The sequence below is a fragment of the Pseudorca crassidens genome, chromosome 8, assembly GCF_039906515.1.
Source record: "Pseudorca crassidens isolate mPseCra1 chromosome 8, mPseCra1.hap1, whole genome shotgun sequence".
Classification (NCBI taxonomy): Eukaryota; Metazoa; Chordata; class Mammalia; order Artiodactyla; family Delphinidae; genus Pseudorca; species Pseudorca crassidens.
Genome location: NC_090303.1, coordinates 87,037,204 through 87,062,578, shown reverse-complemented (window position 1 = coordinate 87,062,578; position 25,375 = coordinate 87,037,204). Strand labels below are relative to the sequence as shown.

Genomic DNA, 25,375 nt, shown 5'->3' with positions numbered 1-25,375 from the left:
GCCTTCTCTTGAGTCCTGGGACCTCCCCCCTGCCCTGCAGCGTGGGGAGGGTCAGGTTCAGGAGGACGGAACTTTATCAGCACCACAGCACCACTTTATCAGGTCCACTCAGTCTGACCTCCAGCGGGCTCCCCGTGAGGGCAGGTGCCAGGCAGCTCGTTAAAACGAACAAGCTCCAGCCCTGCTCTGCGCCTCCGTGTGGGGTGTTCCTGAGGCTGACACGCCAGAACTGCGCACATCCGCTTCAGGTGAGCACGACTCTACATTCTGTGTGTTGTGCCTTCCAGCCCCCGGCTGGGTTTTCTCATTTTCACTTCACGTATTGAGATATGCTAAGGGGCTCTGTAGGGAGTTCCTGGCAGGGCACATCCTGGTGCCCATTCCTGCCCAGTATAGTCAGTATCATGCATCCAGCATGCCCCCCTCTGTCCTTCTTATTCTAAAGCCAAGTGGGCTCAAAGAATAAGAGTTAGAGGCTACTGAGGCCAAGGTCAGGGGAACGATTCCCTCTGTAAGTCACTGTATTTTAAATTATCTCTGGCTGTGTAACCAGTCACCTCCAGCAACATCTTGTCTCTGCTCCACAATGTCTGGGACCTCAGTTAAAAACACCCAAAGCTGGAATCATCTGAAGATTTGACTGGGCCTGGAGGACCCACTTCCAAGGCGGCTCCCCCGTGGGATGCCAAGTTGTGCCAGCTCTTGGTGAGAAGCCTCAGTTCCTCTCCTCAAGGCTGCCTGAGGGTCCTCACCACATGGCCGAATACCCCAGAGCGAGTGATCTAAGAGACCAAGCTGGGAGCTGACACGTCTTGGATGACCTGGCCTTGGAAGTCACACCCTGTCTCGGCCGAGTCAGCTCTGATTCTGTGGGCGGGGACTGCAGGACGGCATGAATACCGGTTGGCAAGGATCACTAGGTTTATTTTGGATCCTGGTTATCACAGTCTCTTAGCAGATTATACTCAGACAACCTGGCAATCATCTTGGAAATGTGTGCTACCAGATAAGGCTTTTAACCCATTAGCACAAATCCATCTTCAGTACAAGGAAAACAACTGAGGCCTTTGTGCTCTTTGTACCCCAGTCATAGAGGCCAAGTGACTAGCTTAAGCTGCTTGGCAGGTGAGTGGGGCAGAGGCAAGACGGAGCCTTCACGTGGAGGCCATGAATGGCATCTGGTTCTTGGAGTTCAGGCGTGCTATAGGACCTCACGCCTCCTGGGACTGAACCCCCAAAAAGGGTCACACGGAAGTGTTTACATTTTCTTGTTGTAGCCAGATATGGAGTTGGCCAGAGCTGGGACTCTGCTGTTTCTGGCCAGTTGAGTTAGGTCACATGCCTACCCCACCCCTTGCATCCTCCCATTTCTGATTCCTGCAGTTGAAAAGACAAGTTTGCTCATTAGTTGGAGGAGAAGGAAGAATGCTGGAGAGAGGTGGTAGGTGAAGGCGTCTGGGGAGGAAGGGGATTAAGACTTAGACCCCGGGAGGTGTGGGAGCTGCTTCGGGGCCCAGATGACCAAGATCCACACGGTGTGTGAGTGGGGGAAGGGAGCGAGCATCCCCCCCCAACCTTGGCACCAGACCCCTGGTGTGGCCTGGGAAGCCACAGCAGAGCGGCGGGGCTGGCCTTGCCCAGCGGTATAGGTGGGCAGAGGTGATGCAGAGGTGTCCTTCCATCACGTGGCTTGTGGCAGTGGACTTCCATGACGAGGCCTGTGAAGAATAACATGATCACACTTGCCGCTCAGCACAGCCACCCTTGGGGGTCTCTGTCACATGGGAGGAGACAGGGAGGGGGCTATCAGTGGAGGCCAAGTCTGCATGAGCAGGAGAAGGCTGAGAGGTGAGATTCAGATGCGACCATCACTGTGTCCTCGCTAGCACCCACAGGCTGGAGAAGCCTGAGATGGTTTGGGTCTACTAACAATACCCAGCCACCAAGGTCAAGTACAATCAGGAAGTGGGGTGACATAGGGACGCTCCTCCTCCACCCTCCTCCAAGGGCAGTCGTTTCTCCGTCCTGTTTTTACTATTTTATGGCCTGGAGTCTTGGAAATAGAACGCTTGGGTTAGAGGCTGACTTAACCCCTTAGGAAACAGGAAAGAATAAGTTTGTTTCAATAGACTGAGAATCTTGAGAGCAGCTGCGCGTACCACGAAATGGCAGCTTTCAGAAGGCTGCAGCCCGCTGGAGTGTGTGGTGGACATCTGGTGACACACCTGGAAATCAGGGGTCAGTGGGGAGTTGGGCCCTTCTCGCTGTCTGGAACCCTGGCCTTCTGTTTCCAGCGCAGGGTCGTGGAGGAAGGCTCTTTCCTCCCAGTCTCTGCTGAGTTGGGATAATGTTGATATTTCTACTCTCCTGCAGGTGGCGCCACAATTTAGGTTTTTAAGCCGCGGACTGCCTGTCGTTTTTCATCCAGCACCGGGTGCTCCGTCTGAAACCCAGCCATGGGGCCAGCTATTGGGGGGGGGGGGGGGAATTCTCTATAGTACCACCAGGCTCTGGTGATTTATTTAATGAGCAAATCTGGCTTTTAATCAACTTAAATAGAAGTTCTGTTCCTAGACTAATCAAACAGTGGTGGCTAAGTGAAGGAAAACGTAAGGATTTCTTCTCTCTCCTATTAAATCTGGCCTTTTATTCAGCCTGAAAGATGAGCCAAAACTCTACTCCTCAAACCCCTCAATAAACTACCACCAAATTGCCACAAAAGTAGCCTCCTTAGAACACAGGACTTTATGAAGCAATGCGCCATTTAGCTTCTCCCTCTTGTGGCCGTAAGCCAGCCAACGACCTACTCAGCGTCGGGGGGGGGGGGGGAGTGGGTGACTTACAGACCCACTGTCAGCAGGAGAAAAGCTCGTGTCTCTCTTTGCCGCTCCACAGCCGGTGGGATTGGGGGACGTGTGGGAGCTAGGAGGGTTTGTACCTACTGCAGAAACCTGCTTTGAACCAGTATGGAGGCTGCCTTTCCTAGTGTGTCTGACCACCGAGAATGGTCAAGATGACAGAGGACCTTCCAGCCCTCACTGTGTGGTGCTATTTAAAAAAGACGTGGTCTTTGAAAAGCAATGCTGATCCCTTACGTGTGTATCGCACTTACCTTAGAGTTTCCAAGCGCATGAATAGATAGTGTCTCCCTTGAATGTCACTATCTCCAAGGGGTAAATGGGGCAGGTGAGAAGATAGAGTGTCACTGAGAAAGTCTGATCTACCCCCAAATTATGGAGTTGGCGGATGTCAGAGCCAGCTCAAGGACCCAGGTCTTCTAACTTCCGGTCTAGAGCACTACTCATCCCAACCCATCTCCCATCTCCCCAGCCTTGAGAGAGCAAATCCAAGGGGCCATCATTAATTAAAAAAAATCAGGTCCCACACTGTTGCTAATTTGACTGCTCTGTTCTTCCTTACGGAGACATTATAACTGCCCCATTCAGCACACCTTTCACCTGGTTGTTAAGTGGAAGGGGAAGGAAGGAAAAGACCGTTGGCCATTCAGCCCCACTGGCGCCCCTCACCTGCCCACTGTCGGGCCAACTCTTCGCCTCACTTCTTCTCTGTCATTTGGCTATGCCAGGCACCACATGGCATTCATTTCTCTGAATGAAAATAAATGACGCCACACACTAGGCAGGAGATAAAGAATAATAAATACATTTTATCTGCTACCGCTAAAAAAAAAGATCTTTGACTTCCCATCCATCCATCAGAAAATGGACCTGTGTCTTACCAGCAATAGTCACACACACACACACACACACACACACACACACAAGCTACAAGTGAAAAAATCAAGTTGTATTAAAAATACATGCTAGATGGCTGAGAATGGAAGCAGAGCTGTTTTTCTCACTCCCTCTCCCCCTCTTCCAGCATTTTTATGGCATGCCCTGAAAGCTGAGTGGCAAACAGACATTTGAAAGGATCCCCCCCTCCCTCCCACTTTTATGGAACTGTATTCCATAAGTAACCCATTAGGGTTTTTCATGGGGCTGTCTGGGCTGTCACCTCTGAGAAAGGCCTGAGATGGTCCCGTGTAGCAATTTTACAGAAGATACCTCGAAGTGGGACCACGACCAGGGTGAGGACAGCCTGACAAGAAGGAGCCCTGAGTGTGAGTGCCTCCTGGGCGCCTGGCTTGTCTGTCCCTAGTCTCAGTCCTGCCTGGAGAAACATTTGGCCCTGGGCTTCCTCAACTCCGGATGGAGGTCCAAGAAGCAGCAGCATCGAGTTATTTCGTTATGTTTCTCTGGACTTCTGAAACTAACCTGATATCGCATGCCTTATCTAGAGTCTGGCATCTGGGGTTTCTGAGAAGAGAGGAGCCGGATCAATGTATTAACGCAAGCTAATAAGATCACTCCTTGCTTCTTTCTGTGCCCTGCGATACTCAGCAGAGGACCAGAGGCTCTCAAGGCTCCACTCTGTCTCCTGGAATACCCTTCCGCCAAACAACCCAACGTCTGGTTTCATCCTCAGTCTGGCTTGGCTCTCTCCTTCTCATCCAGGCAGCCACCTCTCCAAAGCAAAGCTTCAGCAAGGCCTGTCTAGGTGGGCCCGGCCTGACCCGAGTGTGCCGTCCACCTTGGGGCTTGTATACCCTGTCAGCACACAGCTGGTTTCAGTCTCCCTGGTTTACAACTCTGATCTCTGAAAATAGAAGCCCTACAGGAAGGCATAGAAATGTATGCTGTTGTCAGTCATTTCCACCTAATAAGATTCCCTTAAGGTGTCTTGATGGGAGGACAGGAATGGACAGGAAGTTGCTGGCTGTGGGGAAAAAGGAAAGTGGACAGCCACGAGGGAGGAAGCCAGAAACCATGGGCTCCTTTCGAGGGTCATCCTTGGTGGTTGCCCATGGGGTGGGCACAGTTGATGGTGCCATTTTGGGGGGTTGTGGTGTTGCGGGGATGAGTGAGGAATCCGTGGAAGTCTGGGGCTAAATAAGTGTGGGAATCCCTTCAGTTTCTCTTGGAGGATGGGGCACAGTGCTGCCTAGGATCTAGGGTTTTGGAGAAGAGAGGAGCCGGTCGGCCTCTTAGTAGAAACAGGACTAGACGAGTCAGGTTACCCAGCGAGCTCTAGCGCCCTTGGCCACCCATGCTGTCTCACCCAGCCTCCCCGTCCTCAGGTCCTGTGTGAGGGTTCTGGGGCGGGGTTCTGATTCGGCATGGGTGCCTGTGTCGGTGTCGGCTCTGAGCACCTGCGGGTCCCTCCGACCGTCGGCGCCCACATCCGGACCTTCCGAGGCGGCTGTGTGCCTCATCCCCCGTACGGGCCCCTCTGCCCCACACAGCCGCAGGCAGGGTCGCCCGGCGGGTGTCCGCAAACGTGGGAGCGGAGAGCGGGGGCTAGGCGGGCGGCGGCGGGCGCGGGGTGCGGGGAGGCGTCCCCTGCCCCCTGCCCCCTCTGCCGGCAGCTCTCGGGCGGTCTAGCTGTCAGCCGAGCTCCAAGCCAGCCAGCACGAGCCAGGGAGAGAGCGGCGGCGGTTGGCGGGCGGCGGGCGGCGGGGAGGGGCGGGGGCGAGGCGAGGGAGGGAGGGAGGCTGGGAAGCGGGGAGGGCGGGAGGGAGGAGAGGAGGACCCAGAGAGCGCCAGGCAGCTGGAGTTTTTGCAGCGCTTGGCCGGGCTTCAATGCACAGCAGCAGCGAGCCGCGGCGGCAGCAGGCAGCCCGGGAGCTCCGGCGGCGGCCGAGCCAGCGGCGGCCCCGCTCCCTGCCCCCTGCAAACTTTGCAAGCAGCCCGCCCGGGGGGCCGGGGGACGCGCCCGGGAGGCCCGGCTCGGCCCGCGGCCGCGCTCTCCGCTGCCGCAGCGCCGGCGGCCGCCGCCGCCCCGCGCCTCCCCGGGGAGCAGCCAGCGGCTCCAGCGGCCCCCCAGCTCCGGCCCCTCGGCCCGGCCCGGCCCGGCCCCGGGTGGAGGCGGGGGCAGCTGCGGCGCGGCCGGCCGCGTGTGGCCGGGGGGCGGCCGCCGCTACCCAGGGAGGCGCGCCGAGGCGCCAACAGCGCTCCCCGGCGGGTCCCCCGCGCACTCGCCTCGCCCGGGCAGCGGCCCGACCTGGCGAGCATGGGCGGCGCGGAGTGACGCCGCCGTGCCCGCTTGGCATCAAGGACATTCAGCCCGCGGGGGTGGGGACGAAGGGGGCGGCCCCGCGTCGCCACCGCAGCCCCCGAGAGCCGCCGCTACTGCTCGGGCTCCAGGGCTGGGTGGGTGGGGAAAGGGGTGCTTGGAAGCGAGCCGCATTTCCCGACCTTTTTGTTGGACATTCTGCCCACCTTGGACGCCGCCAGAGGAGCTGTCAAGCCCCGTAGGCTCTGATTTCGCCCTCCGTTTCCCTGGCCTCCCCCCGGGTTCCCCGTGCCTCGGTGGAGTATTCGCGTTCGTTGGTTCGGGGCTGGGGCTGGAGGAGGCAGCCACACGCGCGCACACGCACACGTTCAGAGGAGGGCGAGAGGCAGCGGCACCGGCACCATCTGCAGTGTCAATGCGGCGCTCCCGCTGAAGCAGGCAAAGCGGCGCTTGCAGGTAAGGAGCCGGCCGGGCGGCCAGGCGGGCGGACGAGGGCAGCGCGGGAGGAGATGCCGGCTCGGTCCGGAGTCCTCGAATGCCCCGGAGCCAGCCCCCTGCACGCACGCACACACACACGGGCGCACACACATATACACACGGGCACACGCCATGCACACGCACCTGCCCACGTCCCACCTGGACACCCACGTAGGTGCCGCGCGGCCGGATCAGGTATTTCCCACGTTCTTTCTCCTCTGACGCTCCCGAACTCAGACTTCTCTAACCAGGACTTTCGGGGTGGGATTCTGTGTATTACTGCCTCTCCCTCCCACCTGGCTAGGTTGAGGGAGCGATTTTTTTCAGTTCCCAGCCGCTGGCATCCCTGGCTGGTTTAAAAAACAGGAGAAGTAATGGTCTTGGGAGACCCGCCCAATGTAATCTCTGCTCCGTGGCCTTTGCGCACCGTGGGATTTTAACGCGAGACAGACCGACAGATACTCAGACAGATCTTTGGAGAGCGTGGTGGCCCAGCGCGCGGGGAGGAGGCCACAGAGGCGGATGGGGCGGCAGTTCTGTAGGGCGGTGCATATGGAACAGACACTGCGTTTCCCCAGTAAGAGGCAGCACAAACGCCTTTCTGAAGCGAGGCACTGCTTTCCCGGCAATGCGCCTGGATTTCAGGCAGGAAGGGGCTTAAGCATGGCTTTGGGTGTGTTGTTTGTCTAGGGAGAGTGTGTGGGGTCGGATCCTCCGTAAAACGTCTAACCTACTCACGTCTCCAGTCTGTGGACAGCAGCAATCTTACACGCACTTGGGTGTCCCTAGCCTCTCTGCACTGTGCAGGGAAGCGTGGGGCTGCTTCCCCTGTGCCCGCGCCTAACACCTGCCACATGCCTTTCCGAGCGAGCGGTGTGTCTGAGAAATAGAACTAGAAGGGGGATGGAGGGGGGTGCAGTGCAGGAAGGGAGGAGGGTTCCCCCCTCTCATGACCACCTCAGCAGTGTCCACCCTACAAGAAGGCCAGGCATTCCTGGGTCTGGCAGCATCTCCCAGAGCCAGGCTGCTCTTGACGTGGAGAATCACTCTCCAGAAGCCTGTGGTTCAAGGTTCTATTTCCCTAAAGCTCGTCCTTTCTTTTTCTCCCCGGCTGGAGTTTCACAGGCTGCTCATTTTCAAACTTTTTCTGTAGGAGGTGGGAGGGGGTGGGGTTCCAAAAGGGGTTTTTCATAGTTCCCACTTTGCGGGGGGGTGGCCAAAGGCCAGTTCATTCAGGGCTCAATTGTAGGGAGGAGAATGTGAGACCCAGGTACAACATTATTTTGGAGTTGAATATAGATATAGCCAAGTTCTGCGTTTCTATAGCTGTCCCTTTTGGCGTAGCTTGTTGGGCAGCTTGGCAAGAAATGGAATCAGCTTGTGCTCTCTATACAAGATCATGTGTTCAGAGTGTCCTACAAACCCACCAGTGGGAAAAATATGTTGGGAGTTTTCCAGAACATGAGGAGAAAGGAGGCAACATTCTTTTGAACAAGTGGGCCTCAGTGCTGGGCACAGGATTTGGTTAATTCTGTAAATCCTGAAGATGGGTGCTGAACTAAAGGGCCCTCTTCGTACCCGCATCTCTGCTATTTCCAAACTTTTTTCAGCTCCTGAAAAGGTCTTCGGCTAGGCTGGGGAGGAAAGAACCAGACGTCCCCGGGAGGGAGATTGTGTTCCCCGCTGTGCGCTGTGTGAGCTGCCCTTTGATTGATTGAAAAAGGGTAGATGGAATAAAGCAAAGCTCTCACAATGGGGAGAACCCAGTCAGGGGAACAGACATTATTTTCTTTTTAAGAATGGTGGTTGTGTGTACACATACCCAGATATGCACACGCCTTCTCAAAGAGCCTTGCTGTATGTGGTCAGCTCGTCCATCCACATGTGACAACAGGACCCAGCTCTGTCTTTCGGGCTGTGGAAGAACCGGAACACTTTGCTCGCATGCCCTTTGGGTGAGTGGCCAGGGAGATTCCACATACGCGTGGGGCAGCACACGGTTTTCTACAGAAATAGGGAACTCCAGCGACAGTGGGTGGCTCCCAGGTAGACGTTTCCTCACGGGACCTTGAAGGGGCAAAAAGGTGCGGTCCAGAGCGGCCTGAAATGGCTGTGCGTCTTCCTCGTAGACCTCTGCCCCTTTCTCTGCTTCCTTCCCCTACCTTCTTTCCTTTCTCGGATGTTTGCAGGCTCAGGACCCATCACATTCACGCTAAGCCAGCAGTCATTATGCCGGTGATAAGCTGAACGTTTTTTAGCGTGGGTCAAAAAATCCCCACACTTTCCGAACTTAGTGTTAGGTACCAGTTTGGTTTCTAGGACAAAGCAGGCGTTAATTAACATCTATGTAAAGCTGGCTGTACATCTCATTTTTTCCGGGTTCTCTGGCCCAGCCCCGGAGCATGTCACGTTGCCACTCTCCCTCTCCACCACTCCTCTGTGACCTTCCTTTTAAGTTCTCTGGGGTCTTCCTCACTGCTCGGAAGGGAATCAAACTGGAAAAACCCAAACCGCGAAAGCTTCTTTTCAGCAGACCCTCCCTGCTGCCGGGCTGTGCTCCAGGCGCCTCTGCTGTGAGAGCGCGGGCTGGGTTGCCCACGAGCCGTTCTTTTTGCCCTATTTGGTACTCCCGTGCTCTCCTCTGTCCTCCCAGCACTTCATTCTGGATGCCCACCGACGCGCTCTGCAAACGTTTCCGGAGGAATCTGAGGCCACCAACTTGTTTCCTTTTTGCTTCTCTGCACCTCTCCCTCGCCCGCTGCTTCTGCCGCAGCCGCTGCTCCCCGCAGACAGGGAAATCTGCAGGGCAGAGTCTGCCTACACCTGGCCTCGGATCCTTTTAATCACAATGAGGGCTGCTGGGAATTAAGTGGGGGCTTTCTAGGGAGGCAGCAGTCCTGAAGTGGAGAGAGAGCTAAGGGGGTGGGGAAATCACCCCCGCTTAACTCCTAGTTATCACCAAGCTTTGATGCAAAGAAACGGCTGCCGATCTCTCTCCTCCTAGCCAGCGAGGGGGCATTTTTTCAGTTGTTTCTCCCCCCTGCTCACCCGGAGAAACCACTGCACAGACAATGCCACCTCGGAGACCTGTTGCGGTGGCTTCAGCAATGGGCTGTGACAACAGAAAACCGACCCGCGCTCTAGGCTGTGATGAGTCTGTGCAACAGATGCGCCAGTCCTTCTGGGCTCTCTTCTCCTCTTCTTACTTGTGTCCAGCGCTGCCCAATGTGAAACTGGCTCAGACCCTCCGGCAGTTGAGCAGGGCTCATTTCTCTCCCTTGACATCCCCTCCTCCTTCCCACCTCCCTTTCCTCCCATCCCTCCTCCACCCCCTTGCTAATCCACCTCGTGGCTTTGTGCATACATCCACTGGCCCATTCGCCCTCAAATTTGTGGCACTCCAAGAAATCAATATAACATGAATTTAACGACAGCTGGATGATTAAGTGTTATTTATATTTAAGAGCGGCATTTAAAGAAGATGGCGCACTAATAAATCAAACGACTGTTGGGGAGATGCACGTGATTAGGGTAATTGCCCGATAGGTTCTGTTGATCGAGGCTGGGTCCACGTGCAGCCCTGCGGACACTAGCTTCCTCTTTAGTGGCTGTGAGTCCCACTGCTCCCTACCATGCACCGCCACCTGATCCCCTCCCTCGGTCTGGACTTGACCCCCTCTTCCTTCTTCCCTCCTTACTGTCCAGACTGGAGCCTTTTAGTTGTGGCAGGAACGTGGAGTCAGCAGGGAGACGGAAGGGGGCTCTGCTGCGAAGTGGTAAGAGATGGATCTTGAAAGTGGAGAAAGGCAAGGGGTCCTAATTCCCAGAACAGAGGCCTTGTTCCAGAAGGAGGAGGCTGCTTCCCTGCTTGGTATGAAGCAGCTTGGAAGAAAAGCTTCCCGAGGCCCAGGGTGAGTCTGCGTGAGCCCCAGGATCCCCGTGCTTATGGTCAGGTGGCATCAGCCTCCCCAGGGAAGAGGTGGTGAGGACGTTGGTATTTGTCCTTGTGAAAACAACAGAGTGGAAAATAATAATAATTAATGATGACGACGCTGGCTAGTATTTATTGAGCGCTTACTTGGGGGAGGCATCATTTAAGGGTTTGCACAGGTTGGCCCCACGTCTTCCTTGTAACAGCCCAGAGAGGCGCTCACTGTTACTATCCCCATTTCCTGGCGAGGAAACTGAGATGGGGGGAGGTGGGGGGTAGGTGAGGATATTGTCCAAGGTCACACAGCTGGTAGCGGGTGGAGCCAGGTCTCAGCCTAGGCAGACGGACCTCCCTCCTTGTTACTATGCAGTTTGCATCCTTAGCAAACCCTGGGGAGGTTTGTGGGAGAGTGGGCTGGGGTGAAGTTTAGAAGATCTGGTTTCTCCCTTGGACCGCCTCTGTGACGCCAGGCAAATCTATTCATGTTTTGAACCTCGACTTCCCCCTTCATCACATGGGGCCGAGCCTTATCCTTGACTGTCGTTGGTTGTGAAATTGCGAGGATCATTCTGGCAGAGTGCTCGGTTTCTGAGGGTGACTCTCACCTCATTTGTCAGCTCCTGTTTCATCCTGGGAAAAAACGGAGGAGGAGTGAATGAGTGTGTCCCGCTCTCTGCTTTTCATCCTGTGAGGCTCTGAGTCTTGTGCTGGTAGGAGTCTAGTTCTCCCAGTGGCTACTTCCAATTTGCTGGCGCTGTAGAAACGGCACTCTCTCACTTAATCCTTCAAATCACCCTGTAAGGTGGGGATTGTTTATTCTCATTTTGCTGGTCTGGGAACTAAGATGGAATGAATGCCCCGGGCTGCTACGCGGTACCTAGTCTCTTCGTTCTTGGGGAAAGATGCTCAGAGTAGGTGCTCAATAATTGCTGGCTCATTCATTGATTAGCCCTAGGGTTCCAGATTTTGGAAGACAGAGGCAGGGAAGGAATCTTTGTCTGTGGATGTCATGCTGTGCTGGTTGCCTGGACCATATGGTGTTGGAGCAGAGATTCACTGGAAATCGGTGGAAACGGGCTGTGGGTGAGGAAGGTCTTTGTGCACACTTAGTGCAAGCGTAGCGCTTAGTTAGGAATGACATCCCGATTCTGAGAGGTATGGGCAGTGAGGCCCTGCTGGAGCCCGTGCGCCTGGATGGGTGCTGTCCCACCTGAACGTCGGGCCTACTGAGCTGCCTGACCTGACCTCTCTGGCCTGAACACGTCAGGGAGCATCGGCAGGTGCTGCAGTTAGTTTGGTTTTTCCCTCTGGACCACAACCTTTTATTCTGCACGTTATTTATTTGGCTTCTCCTCTACGCTGAAGTGAATGAAGCTTCTGCCAAACTTGAGGTGGCTGGAAGGGTGCACTCGGATTTCATCACCACCCCTCTGGGCAGCAGCAGGAACGGCTGCCACCGTTGGCCTGCTCAGACTCGTGCCAACAGGTGTGTGCGAGACCTCAGGCATCCTCTCTTTGCCAGCTAAGCTTGGCTACCCCCCGCCCTCTCCACGGCGCGTTCTCCGTGAACCAGGATTCGCAACAGCAAATTGGATTTTGGAATGTTTTGTCAATCCAACACAAAACAGATCACTAGCTAAGAGGATATCGTCTCTGCAGTCGATGTGCTGAACTCAGACTAGCCGAATCAATTCCCAAGGTCTTCCAGGGACAAGGATTTTCATTAGGAACCATGAGGAGAGGAGCTGTGGAGGAAGAGGTCAGTGGAACCAGAGGAAAGGAAAACCGGAGCTGGTCAAAGGCTTTCCTGGTCTTCACTCAGGATCGGGTTCCCACTTCACATCCTCATTGAACTTGTCTGCTACGAGCCCAACTCATGGATTTCCTTCTGGGTAGAGTGGGGTCGGGCACCAGGGCGTGAACAAACCATTCTTTGGCTTTGGCCCAGAGGTCAAGAGGAGGGACAGGAAGCCGAGGAGAGCTGGACGATCGCTTCTCCTCTCGTGGAGGGAATAGACAATGAGAGGAGGGCCTGGCAGGGCGGCAGCCCCTGGGATGTGTGATTGAACCAGCCTGCGTGGAACGTCAGCTAACTTTGCAGAGAAGGTTAGCGTGGATTTTCTTCCTCTCCATCTCAGTCCTGCTGCCCGAAGGTGATACCTACAGTAGAGCAGAATTTCACAGAGCATATTCTGTGAATAGGTGGTACATATACACAGTTTTCACGGTCAGAGAAGTTTGAGAGGGCTTCCCTGGTGGCGCAGTGGTTGAGAGTCCGCCTGCCGATACGGGGGGCGCGGGTTCGTGCTCCGGTCCGGGAAGATCCCACATGCTGCGGAGCGGCTGGGCCCGTGAGCCATGGCGGCTGAGCCTGCGCATCCGGAGCCTGTGCTCCGCAACGGGAGAGGCCACAACAGTGAGAGGCCCTCATACCACAAAAAAAAAAAAAAAAAAAAAAAAGAAGTTTGAGAAATCCTGAGTGTAAACCAGAGAGAAAGAGGTTCTTTGTTGCAGGACTTCTCAGAGCCTTTAAGCACTAGAATGTGGATTGGTTAAAACTACAAGAATTAGATATACTGTGCAGTGGCCCTGGGAACCCCCCAAGAAATGCTGGACTAAAACAAGCACTTTCATTTGCCTGCTCCCGACTGTGAGTGAAGGGGTGGAGTCTATAATAAAAGTTTCAGTTGAATTTTCACACTAAGTACTAGGTTCTGGTGATTATATAGATACTGGCGTTCCAAGAAGAATTTTGCCAGGTGGGTAGACAGTTCAACTCCACATTCAGTGTTTGCCCCTTGTCCTTCCAAGGCAGCCGAGAGGTTCTCAGACAGGAATGAGATCCAGGAGGTGTATATTTTCTCAGGTTCCTACATGATGCTGGTATGTCCCCCTGGTGAAACAGCACTGGTGTTGTGGGAAAAGCTAGCTTTTGGGGACAGATGTAGATGATTCCAGCTCTGTCACTTACCAGCAAAGGGGTCTTGGGAAAAAAATCACCTTATGTTTCAGTATTACCATTTATAAAATGAGGGGATTGGTCAAGATGAGTGATTTAAAAAATATTTATGCAGTGGAATTCTCTATTCAAATTCAATTTTACGTGGAATTCTAATACACAGAACAGAGGCAAGATGGACTGTTCTGGTGAAAGTGATGGAGGAGCCCAGGGCCTGACACCCTTGCCTGTCCCCTCACCCCCAGTCTTGGCCTGGGTTTCCTAGAAAGCAGAGCCCAAGGCAAAAGCTGATGTGGTAGCACTTTGCTGAGGGGTGGAATCCCAGGGCAGCAAGACTGCAGGAAGGAGGGAGGAGAGGGAGGGAAGGAATGCACAAAGAATGACGTATCACCAAGCTAGCCACAGCTTCCCGAGGAAACACAGCTGGTCGCTCAGGTGCTCAGGACGTACCGGGAGAAGCCTGATGGGAACACGGTCTCAGAAAAGTCTGGAGGATGGGTATGGCCGGCATCCATCCTCCTGCTGGGTTCTTCCTGCTGCAGCTCCCTGGGCACCTTTTACCCCACGAGGCAGAAACTCCCCCGCCCCTTGGGGTCGTGATGCCAGGTCAAACTAGAGCCTATGGGGTCAGGCCCGGGGGCTGGGGCTTCCGTGGGGCTCCCCCCGAGTGGGCCTGAAGGTGTTGCACCTGCAGGACCCTGACCTTTGCCCCTGAGGGAAGAAAGGGAGCAGGAACTTTAGGAGCAGAGGAGTGAATGGGGTGCGGTGTCCCAGGGGCCGCTCCAGCTGGGAGCAGGGCAGGGGGTTGAAGCCCAGAATTGGGGGTGGGGTGGGATGTTTGGTGGGGTTGAGCGATCTGGGCAGGTACGTAAATTGAGGGTCTGTGATAATGGGTTCCATATAAGGAAGATATGGTTCTTCAGAACAGAGTCAGCGAACCACAGCAGGATGCTCCAGTAAGGCCTCCTTCAGCCCCCAGCATTCACGACTCTGGCCAAAATAGCCAACTACACTATGGATCGCCCAGTTTAAACCCCAGAGGAACCAGGTGAAGCATGCGTTCCAGCCAGGTTTCCTATCTTGTAGGGCTCATTGACTAAAGGCATGCCTTCCACGTGGTGGTATGTGAACATCTCAGACACTTCTGTTTGTGATGGCAGAGGGGCACAGCTGCTGGGAAGCTGGGGACAGATGCAAATGACCTTTGCCCCCTTTCAGTTTTAAAAAATTATTGTAAGCGTTGAAATACAAGGCAACAGGGGACATTTCTGCATAAAAATTTTCCATAGGTCATTGCCTGGAGTCAGCACCCCTCCTTTTTTTGTTTTTTTTTTTTAAACAACTCTTGTACTTTGAAGCTCCTCTAGGGTCAGGTGGGGCAAAGGACTGATGGTCCCACTCTGCTTGTGACCCCTTTCCCTGCTCTCTTTGTCATTAGATACTGACCCCTGTCTTCTTCCCCTAAATGCACTTGCCCTTAACTGGTGATTGTTGCCAGCCACTCACTGACTTTGAGACGTGTCTGCATTAGCAGGGCTGCCTAAGGTTTCCTGCTCCCAGAGGGTCAGGGACCAGCCCCTGCTTGAAGCAGTCTATTGTGTAATCAGGAACTTAATTCATACTTTTTAATGGTGCTAAAGAAGCTGCTGCTGGCCATGATGCCAATAGCATTGAAATTACTTATTTATTTATGCCTTTAGACGACAGGGACCGTTTCTTCCTTCTCTTGTATCCTTGGTACCCAGCGTAGGGCCTGTCTTACTGGAAGCAATCAGTAAATATGTGCTGAGTAAAAAGAATGAATGAGTGGAGGAGAAGGAGAGGAGATGAACAGTCTGTAAAGGAGAGAACTAGGAAAGAGTGAACCAGCTGTCTGGCAGGGGCTGGCTTCGAACCACATCAAGGCTGTGGCTGTTTCAGAAGATTAAGATGAACCAAGACAAGCGCAGGCTGAACCCATCAATCACCCTAGAGTGTCCTGGGTGATGGTGGTTGGGGGGCAGGTAGGGGCCGTGGTCTCTTCATGCTGATGCACACGGAAATGAATTCTTGCTCTTCATGTAAAGCTCACTATGGGTTTAGATGCCGATAGATTGGGAGGGATGACCAAACTGCATTTCCCAGAGGATCCCAAAGATGAGCCCCCCCCCCCCCAGAAAAGGCGTTTGTGGCTAAGTAAATCTTGCAAACACTTTATGCCGTGTCCTCCTTTGGAGATTCAAGATGCACATTAAAGGCAAAGAAGTTTGGCTACAGAGAATTCTGGTTAATTATTTTTAGCAAACCATTTTTTTCAGTGGAGGGATCCCTTTGCGTGGGTGTATTTAAACCTGTTGACATTTCTTGGAACAAGTGTTCCCCAGAAAGCATTTTAGGAGATGCTGGCCTTCATCTGGAAGCTTTCAGGTTTGAATGTAGTTTGGAGGAGAAGAAAACAGGAGAACAAATGTACTGTGCTCTTAAAATAGGGACTGGTGAGGTGCAGCTTCCAGAGGAGCTCAGCTTCCTCTTGTCCTTGTCATTTGCTTTAGAGAATCTCAGAAATGGCTGTGAATTGCTATGAGATGTTGGCGACCCTGGTGCCTTCAGATGTGTATTTTCTAAAGGGACCATTTTAAGGAGTGTGATTGCAGTTCTGACAGGTTTGTGGAAACGTTTCCAACAAGTATAGCACTTTTCGGTCGCACGTAATAGATCGAGATGGATGTTTGCAAGATACGTGAGTAATGACATTCACCTTCTCAATATATTTTTTCAGCTACACTTACTGAATAAGAGACTTCAGTGTAACTGGCAAAGATAAATGTTCTGAATTAACAAAAAAGGCGTGAGTTATTAAGATACAGCTCCCCAAATGTTGGATGGTTTAAACAAATTTTCTCTCAGGGAAGAAACTTTGCTACCCTAGAGAGGTCAAACGTTTCTAATTAGACTGTAAATTCATGGTTTCTACCGTTGGGTAGTGATCCAGAGAGCAGAGCTAGGCATTTCCCATGGGAAGCTTTTCACTGCCCGGTGTTCCTCCTGCCTAGGTAATGATGTGTGTGGGCATGCACATCTGTGTGTGTGTGTGTGTGTGTGTGTGAGCTGGGGTGGGATATCACCCCCATAGCACTTGGATTTGGATCACCTGGGGACCCACGTGCCTAATTATATCGCCTCACCATGCTTTGCCCAAGCCCTGCGTTCCTTTTCCAAAGTGAATAACAGTTGCTAATACACACTTACTAAGAAAGTTCCCCTGACGCCCATTCATAAAGCATAGCACTGGTGATTCTAGCAGCATTAAACTGTTTGGCGACTGAGTTTAGAATTATAGGAATCGGAGACATGAATTAGCAGTAAATCAAGTCCCGGCTGAGTTTGAACCCAACTGCAGTGAGTTTTAAATTTAAAATATCTTGCTCTGATGAAGCAGTTGTAAGTCAAGCACTGGAGCTCTGTCACTCTTGACTCTGGTGGAGTGTAGCGGTCACCCTTTGAAAGGAAGGCCCTGACGACAGCTTGTATGGTTCCTAGGCATGCTGGGAAATTGCCACTTCATTTCTTCTTCATAAACTGTTGGCTTTCATTAAAAAAAAAAAAAAGAATCCTATTTGCGGGGACACAGCAGAACTCTGGGAACAGGGCAGGTGGGAGAGGGCTCAGGCCCAGGGGGGACCATTCAGAGCCTTTTCTTTGGTCCTTCTCAGGAGGAGTCATGCAGAAGGGGAATCTGGGTCTGCAGGTGCCGTGTGGTTTGTTTTCCTATCGGACCATATTTGATTCTTCTTTCCGGGGGATCTGTACAGAAAAACAACAAAGAGAACACTTCAAGAAGGCTGCAGCACTGTCATGTTGCAGTGACAATGGCGGTGTAATAGGAAATCATTTATGTAAGTTATGGTGCCCTCTGAGTGGAGCTTGTCAGAAATGTGGCAACAGCTTCTTGAGGCTTATTTTTTTCTCTCCTGCAAAATAATCCTGAGGTTTTCATTTTCGGAGCAATTGAAGAAGTATTATGTGCTGGCCAGGGAATCAGGAGACCCAGCTTCTAATCCTAGGTTTGCTGAATCTCTTTCAGCCAAGTTCCTTCTCTGGGCTAGGCCTCAATTTCTCTTTCTTTCAAGTCAGAATAAGCCCTTGCTGTTCCTGACCTGAAGCTCAGGAGGTGAGGATGAACGTAGCTATGCATATTAAAGGACCAGGTGAGCGTCAGAAGGAAGGTTCTATTTACACGCAAGGTTAGAGAAAATCAAGTAAGAGAGAATAATGTTTCAGCTTAGGCCTCTCACCATTGCACCTTTACCAGCTCCTGTGTTTGCTGATCTGGTGAAGAGCTGTAAGTGATAAAAGCAGCTTGCGGAGGGTCAGAAGGGAGAATGCACATGGGATAGCAGGAAACCGTTGGAGGAAATGGTGAGTGCAGGAGTCCAGAGGCCGGGGCAGGAGGGGGAGTCCCGATCCTGGCAGTAGTAGGTTAATGGGGGCCTGCGGGGAAAGGAAAAAGGTCTTGATTTCCTTCCGTATCTACCATTCACTTTGCTCCATACATATATTTTACATAGTTTAGTTAGGTAGATGTGAGCTAAGGAATATTTAGCCAATGAATTGATCGATCCATCAATTAGTCAATAGTTATTGAGGGCCTACTATGTGCTAGGCACGATGCAAGAGTTTGGCTGTACAGGGATGAAAGCCCCAGTTCCTGCCATGGGAGAGCCCACAGCTTGGTGTGGCCACAGCGCACACGTTTATAGATAATTAAACACGGGGTGGTAAGACGTGGGCTCTGTGCAGGCAGAGGGCCTCCTGAGAAGGTGTAAGAAGGGGCGCCTGTCCAGATACGAAAGGCAGGATGTGGCGAAGTTCTTCTTCTGGAGGAGGGGCCATCACTCGGAGGTTTGAAGGGTGTTTTGAAGGGTGAGTGGGACTGGCCTTGTGAACACATGGGGAAGAGGTGCCTGGGGGAGGAAGCGGCATAGGCAAGGCATGGAGAGGTGAGCGCCCACAGCAGAGGTGGGAAGTGGGACCAGGCGCAAACACCCCTGGGGGCTGGGCCAGGACCAGGACCAGGAGAAGCGTCCAGATAAGCGTTTCATTCGGCAGGCAGTGGCGAGGCCTGGGGATCTCCAAATGAGGAATCAACGAGACCAGCTTTGCATTGTGGAGGAAGAATCAGAAGTGAGGCTATTATGGTAATCCAGGAGACATGGACGAGGGCTGCCCAAAGTGGTCGCAAAGCAGAGAAAGGGACAGATTTGACAGGTCCCTGGGAGTTAGAGCTGACAGATGGTGGATATGGTGGGGAAGGTGGTAGGAGGGAGGGGCGGGGGACTTGGGGATGTCTTGCAGGTGTCCAGCTTGGGCAGCTGGTGGAAGGCGACACCCTTCACTGAGCTATAGATTTCTAGACCGAGACTGGGTTGAGGGGCGGGGATGTGGTCTTTCTGGACGTGGTGAATTGAGGTGCACGTGGGATGATGTGTGGGTGGAGGTGAGGCCAGCGCGTGTGGGGCGCTTGTGCTGTTGGCAGCAGCCTCTCTGTGCTTGTACTCTGCTGTTTACTTCTGGCCCCGTTGGTAGACAGAGGAGCTCCTTTTGGGATCTGGCAGAAGCTTGGTAAAGAAGCAAGAAAACCCACATATAGATTTTACATTTTTCAAGTGCTTCATGTTTTGAATTAAACATACTATCTTGAACATTTTGCTTGAGATTATTCTGAAAACATCCAGACATTCACCTTGCCTTAGGAGATCTCTGTTATTTTCCAATGGAAAAAGCATGGTTCCGGAAGGTTGAGTCATTCACAGACGATTACGGAGTAAGACCGGAATAAAGGCAGAATAGAATTCAGCAAAGGAGAATGACCAGGTCTGTTCTGGGCATTAGCTTGTTCCCTTTCTTGGTGTGTTCACCCCATTTTCAATGTGGACACACTCAAAACAGTGTGGTTTGGGGAAATGAGCTCCACCCTGAGCTGAGAGATGGGGATTAACATTTTGATCCCACCCTTTAGAAATGTAACATCTCGTTTGTCTAATTTTGTGTCCTGGAGTAGGGACCAGTCTGTGCAATCCAGGCCTGCAGGTAGGATCTGGCCACTTGGGAGGTTTTGCTTGGTCCAGAGAGCCTTCAAGAAAAATCTGTATGATTCCCACGATGGGACGCGGTGGGACGGTCCGTCTCCAGGGGGCCGCAGGTTCCATTCGCTGTAGTCACACTTTGCTTCACACATTTATGGTGAAAGTATTTGAATTAAAATACGAGCAGCCTAGCACCTAGTAGCTACTCAAGCAGGGTTCCTTCCCGCCTCTTTGCAATATGTGGGGAAAAAATGAGTCAGCATCTCAGTGTCCAGTGCTTTGCATTCTGCAGGGACGCTTTTGTCATGTGGTGGTCCCCGTTAAGCCCAGGAGATGTAGAAGTGGCTGGTGGCAAAACTTGTAGCCTCTTGTGCTTATACTGTGGGAACTTTAGAAAATAGGCCATTTGTCTTGAGCAGAGTTTGGAGAGAAAAATATCTAACTCCTTCAAGTCCACCCCCAGCCCCGCTGTGCTGCTGTGGAAGGTCACCAGGCTCACGTGGGGCTGGGGGTCTGCCGACGGGTCGAGGTATCCAGCTGGCATGGACGCAGCTCACAGCGGCCCTCTCGAATGAGGGATTCTGGTAGTTCAGCCCCAAAGGGTCTCTTCAGCTGCAAAATTGCAGTTCAATTTCAAGGGAAACAATGGGGCTACTCTCTTCTCTGGGTTGCTCCTGGGTGTCTCAGAGCAGCTAATCAAAATGGCTTGTACTGTGGTCTCTCTTGTGGAGGGGGAACAGTGGGCAGGGTAGGTATTCTTTATTTATTTTTTATTTATTTATTTATTTATTTTGCGCGGGCCTCTCACTGTCGTGGCCTCTCCCGTTGCGGAGCGCAGGCTCCGGACACGCAGGCTCAGCAGTTGTGGCTCACGGGCCCAGCTGCTCTGTGGCATGTGGGATCCTCCCAGACCAGGGCATGAACCCATGTCCCCCGCATTGGCAGGCAGATTCTCAACCACTGCGCCACCAGGGAATCCCCCAGGGTAGGTATTTTTGAGCTCTAACCTTCTCAGAGCCGTACAGAGATGACAGGGTTTCTGCTCTTCCCGCGCCACGCCTCTGTACCCAGCCCTTGTACATGTTATCAGCTGCACTCAGTACATAATGTATTTATGTAGCTGTGCTGCTGGTCTCAGGGAGCTCAGTAGTTTTCCCAGTTTATCTGGTGGCAACTTGTTTCCCTAGTAGGGGGCAGAGGGCAGGGCCCGGGGTCCTAAGAAGGGAAGTAATTTAACCACAGTGATGTGTGGTTAGGACCAAAATAGACCAGTTGACGTCGCCCGGGGCTGTGCTGGTGGCATCCTCTACGCCTGACTCTGCATGCTGGGAGATGGGGTGGGGGGCGGCTTGCTGAGCCCATTCCTCTCCAAGGCTGCCTCTGAGTCTGGGATAGAGGCAGGGAATCCCCACTGCTCCTGCCTTTCTACCTCGCTGCCCCCTAAGTGTCACTGTAGAGACTTCCCACTGACCTGTGCTTATCAGATGTCAAAGCGGCTTCTGGTTCTGTGGTCAGATGAGAAGATCCAAGAAAGGTGCACATACTTGAGCTGCCAACTGTGTGCAGTGTCGAATTGGACAGCGGGTCTGGCTGTGGCTGGGCCCTGGGCTGGGTGCTGGGGGCAGTGGGGGAGAGCAAGCTTTGCTAAACCCAGGCCCGATTTCACGAGGACGTTGCTGCTGTTCATTGTAACCTCCTCATTCCTTCTTTTAGGACTCGATACTAGCAAGACCCAATGCTTCGTGGCAAATACTTCAAAACAGATGAATTAAGTATTTTTTAAAACCTGTAATTATATGTGTGGCTGCCCTTATTAGGCGAAATGGTATATTCTTGGCCTCTAGGATTGGGGATGCAATAGAAGTTCTCTTGCTTTAATTTGAAGATGCCCATGTTTGGAGTGTTCCAGAGAGCTTGAGTGTAAAGCTTGAGGAATATCATGTGGCCAGAGAGAGAAAAGCAACTCCTAAAAATATCAAGCAACATTTCCCCAGCACATATTGTTTTGAAAGAATGGCATTTATATTTGCAAATTTTAAAAAATCTTTAGGCCTGGAAGAGTTTTTCCCAGCTAACAAATTTTGCACGTAGCCTTGTCTGCGTTCCAGACGTGAGCCAGCCCCAGGAACTTTTGTGTCAAGATAGCAGCCGTATAGCCAGAAACTCTCTGCAGATTCAAGCTGCCAAGAATTTATTTGTAATATACAATCTATTGACTTGTATTTTTAGCATTTACCTCTCATATTTCCCCTTAATTGAAAGCTTCTTGAAAGCAGGCAACTGTCTCATACCTATTTGCAGTTCTGTTGGCCTCCAATAATAGGGTGGCTTAGTTTCTTTCTTGATATCCTGAGCTTAAAAAGAGGGGTGCTAGAATGGTCAGACGGTAGAGGGCATCACACGTAATGAAACAACTGCGAGTCCACAGGAAGTGGGAAGTAGCGTCACAGGAAAGTCAGCACGCAGTGGTGGCTGTGTGCTGGTGTGTAGTCTTCTATTTAATCGTCATTGCTCAGTGATTGTGAATAAAGCATCTACTGAGTTGGAGTCTTGATCACAGACTTACTGTATTGCCTGGGAGGACATAGGAACTGCTGTTACTTCCTTTCTGAAATGAAGACCCCATTAAACTTGGCTGCCTTCCTGTGGTCTTAGGCCAGAAGGTTCTGAGGTTTCACAAAAGTGAAAAAAGAAAAAAGATGACATCAAAGTGAAATTCAAGGAAATAAAGAGATTTTTATTCAGGGGACAAATGATTGCCCCTTGGTAGTTAATTGCCTGCTTTTATGTTCCCCCTTTCCCCCTATTCCTTCCATCTTGTGTGAAGAAGATCTTAAATTCCAGGCTCTTATCAACTCTCCTTCCACTCTTTTCTCTGAGCCACACATCTAGGCTGTGCTGGCAAGTTGGGCGTCTTTGCGGGGGATGCAAGCAACCCCGTTTTGGTGGCACACAATGGGTTCTTTCTCTTCTAATGACCTTGCCAGGCAGATTGAGAGCTCATTGCCGCCATGCGTGGTTAGGTCTGACTCCACGTCTGACTTTGAGACTGATGTGTGGAGAAGGTGGGAGTCTGGGAGGCGGGGCGCCAGATCCCAGTGTCAGGACTCCCCGGTGGCAGGGTTGTTTGCCAAAGGCTTCCTTACAATCTAGGGGCAGCTCCATCCCACTGCTGGTCCATAACCGGTGGATCTGTATACGCCTCCCACACTCGTATTTTATGTCAAATTCTGCCATCTGGTACTTCATCCAGGCATATTTTTTTGAAATGGTTATGGTTATCACATTCCATTTCATTTCGGAGTCCAGTTTGGACCCTGTTCCAGCCTGATAAGATAGTTTTGAATTGTGTGTCATTATCACCAATAGGGACCACATGACTTCTCCCGTAGTATCTCATTTGACCTTCACAAGTCCTAGAGTTTGTCATCTGCAAATCTGATAAGTGTCTTCATTCAAATTACTTATAAAAATGTGAAACTGCAGAGCACCAAGGACAGAACCCTTTGGCATGGCGTTCCCTGGAGAGCTCCCCTTGTAGGTTTGACAAATAACCATTGATTAAGCTTCTTTGGGCCCGAGAAACAATGGAGCCACGAGCACCCAGCAAAGACTTTGGAAGCAGACAGACCTGGCGTTGCAACCCGGCTTACGCCAACTTGGCCATTCCCAATGAACAGATTATTTGGGGGTTCAGTTTCCAACGATTACAAATAGATGAGAGCTATAGGCCTCCTCCCCCTACAACCTCCCAACAAAGCAGGTATCAGACTGGATTCCACCACACGTGCCCATCTTTGTTGGTGAGGAGACACAAAAGCAGTCACCTGTTCTTGAAGCGCAGGGAAGACCCTGCATTCTTCCCAGCTAGTATGCCAGGGATGGCGAGTTCCTTCAGCCCTGCTGGCGGATGCATGGAGTGTGCAGCTGGCAGAGCACCCAAGCCAGCCTCTCTAGCTCCAGGCTGTAGTACAAATATTATCATTTGCTGTGTGTGTGTCAGGAAGTGAGAAAGTTTGGGAAACGCTGACTTAGTGACTGTCTTGGTCAGTTTAGGCTGCTGTAACACCATACCATAGACAGGGTAGCTGAAGCAGCAGACATTTCTCACAGTTCTGGGACTGGAAGTCCAAGATTAGGGTGCCAGTATGGTTCAGTTCTTGGTGAAGATTTTCTTTCTGGTGTACAGATGACTGTCTTCTCCTTGTATGAGAGAAAGAGCGGGGGGTGGGGGGTGGGGTGGGGGGGGCGGGGGGGCACTTGTTCTCTTCTAATCCTACTCAGGAGGGCTCCACCCTCATGACCTAATTACCTTGTAAAGGCCCCACCTCCTAATACCATCACATTGGGGATTAGGATCTCAACATAGGAGTTTTGGGAGGACACAAACATTTAGTCCCTAACATGACTCTGAGAGGTTTATTTAAAGGAAGGTTTACTTGAGGCAGATGCAACAATGTTTTGGTTACAGGTTTCAGCTCACCTTCTAGTGGGATCAGAGGACAGAATCTTTTGAAAGATGAAACAAAATGGGAGCCCTGAGCCAAGACGCAAATGCTCTGGGCTTGCCAGATTCTTGTACCATAGGGCGGAGGTGCCTGGACAGTATTCTATCCAGTCGTCTGTCTTTGACACTGCTTAATTTCCCACTGCAAAATTGTTTCTAACATCTCTTATGCTTTTTAACAAACCCAATGGTGCTGATCAAGATAGTGTAGTTGAAAGACTCAGGGTAGACTCTGATGTGAGTCTTTCAAAAGCCAAGTCAGCAGCCCTGGAGAGTGTATGCATTTTTCATGTCAGTACTTCAGATGTTGACTAACCATCCTTGGGCGTAGATTAAAACTAACTTCCGTACATTATACCACACTGTTTACTGTTTTATTTAAAGTAAGTTACAGGCGTCATCAAAGCCTGGCTCCTTGGCTATGTGACATTGGGCATGTTACCTATCCTTTCTGATGTTCAGGTTTCTTATCATTAAACAGGTAAAGTAATACATGACAGGATTACTGGGACAATCAAGTGACATAATACACACTGCTCAGCACATATTAAATGCTCACAATGTTGCTGAAAATTATTGCCTCCTCTTCAGATACCTAAAACTTGTTAGTTATGCTTCTTGCTACTCTGCTGGGTTAAAGCACTTCAATTTTCTTGGTTTATAGATAGTCACGTCTGTTTCTAACACTGGGCTCCAGTGTGCCTGCCGCCTTGAGGTTCCGCATGCACATGGGAAGAACAGAGGGGCGGGTGGCTGGTCCCATGGATCCTGGCTCTCCTTCTAAGTATGGCCTCTTAAAAAAAGATTTAAAAGCATATGTAGGGATTCCTTCGTTTTTGGAAGATCCAGCATTTGCCTGGAGTTTAAATTTAACACCCATGTTTATATATTCAATCTGTGCTCAGTTCAGCCATCCGTTTTGCCAATGCACACCTGTAAACATACGTTGTTTTTATGTATGTTTTACCTTCAGTGGTATCTTAGATAATGTGCTTTTCTTGCCAGGCGGTGGCGATGGTTGCTCTTTTTTCAGGTTTACCACCCAGGCCCCTAGATTTGGTTTAAGGGAGAGCAAGTAGGAGACTCTTGGCTTTAACTCAAGGCAGTGACTAACCGTTAATGGGTAATTATTGCCTGGAGCCTACCTGATAATTACGTCAAGCACTGCAGGATGGGGCATCTGCTAACGTCTGCCTGCTACAAAGTCATAAAGCTGACATGGTCCATTGGAGACCAGAGAGGTGGGTCCAGTGTACATGGAATTGACATACCTGGATATATTCACCTGTGTCCAATGGGAGATACTTACGGAAACAGCCCATCTCAGTTGTCTTCAGTTCCAGGCCCTGATTTCCTGGTAA

General features: G+C 51.7%; 1 protein-coding gene across 2 annotated transcripts in view; it reads left to right on the top strand.

Annotated features, from left to right (window-relative positions):
• PLXNA4 (plexin A4) overlaps window positions 1-25,375 on the top strand; it is a 608,757-nt gene that overhangs the window by 153,053 nt on the left and 430,329 nt on the right. The window contains exon 1 of one of the 2 annotated variants that reach the window (XM_067747052.1): window positions 6,029-6,531. The exons of the other annotated variant lie outside the window; for it this stretch is intronic. The gene's annotated coding sequence lies outside the window, so the exon portion shown is untranslated. Of the gene's footprint in view, window positions 1-6,028; window positions 6,532-25,375 lie in introns of those variants that run through there. 2 annotated transcript variants of the gene reach the window in all.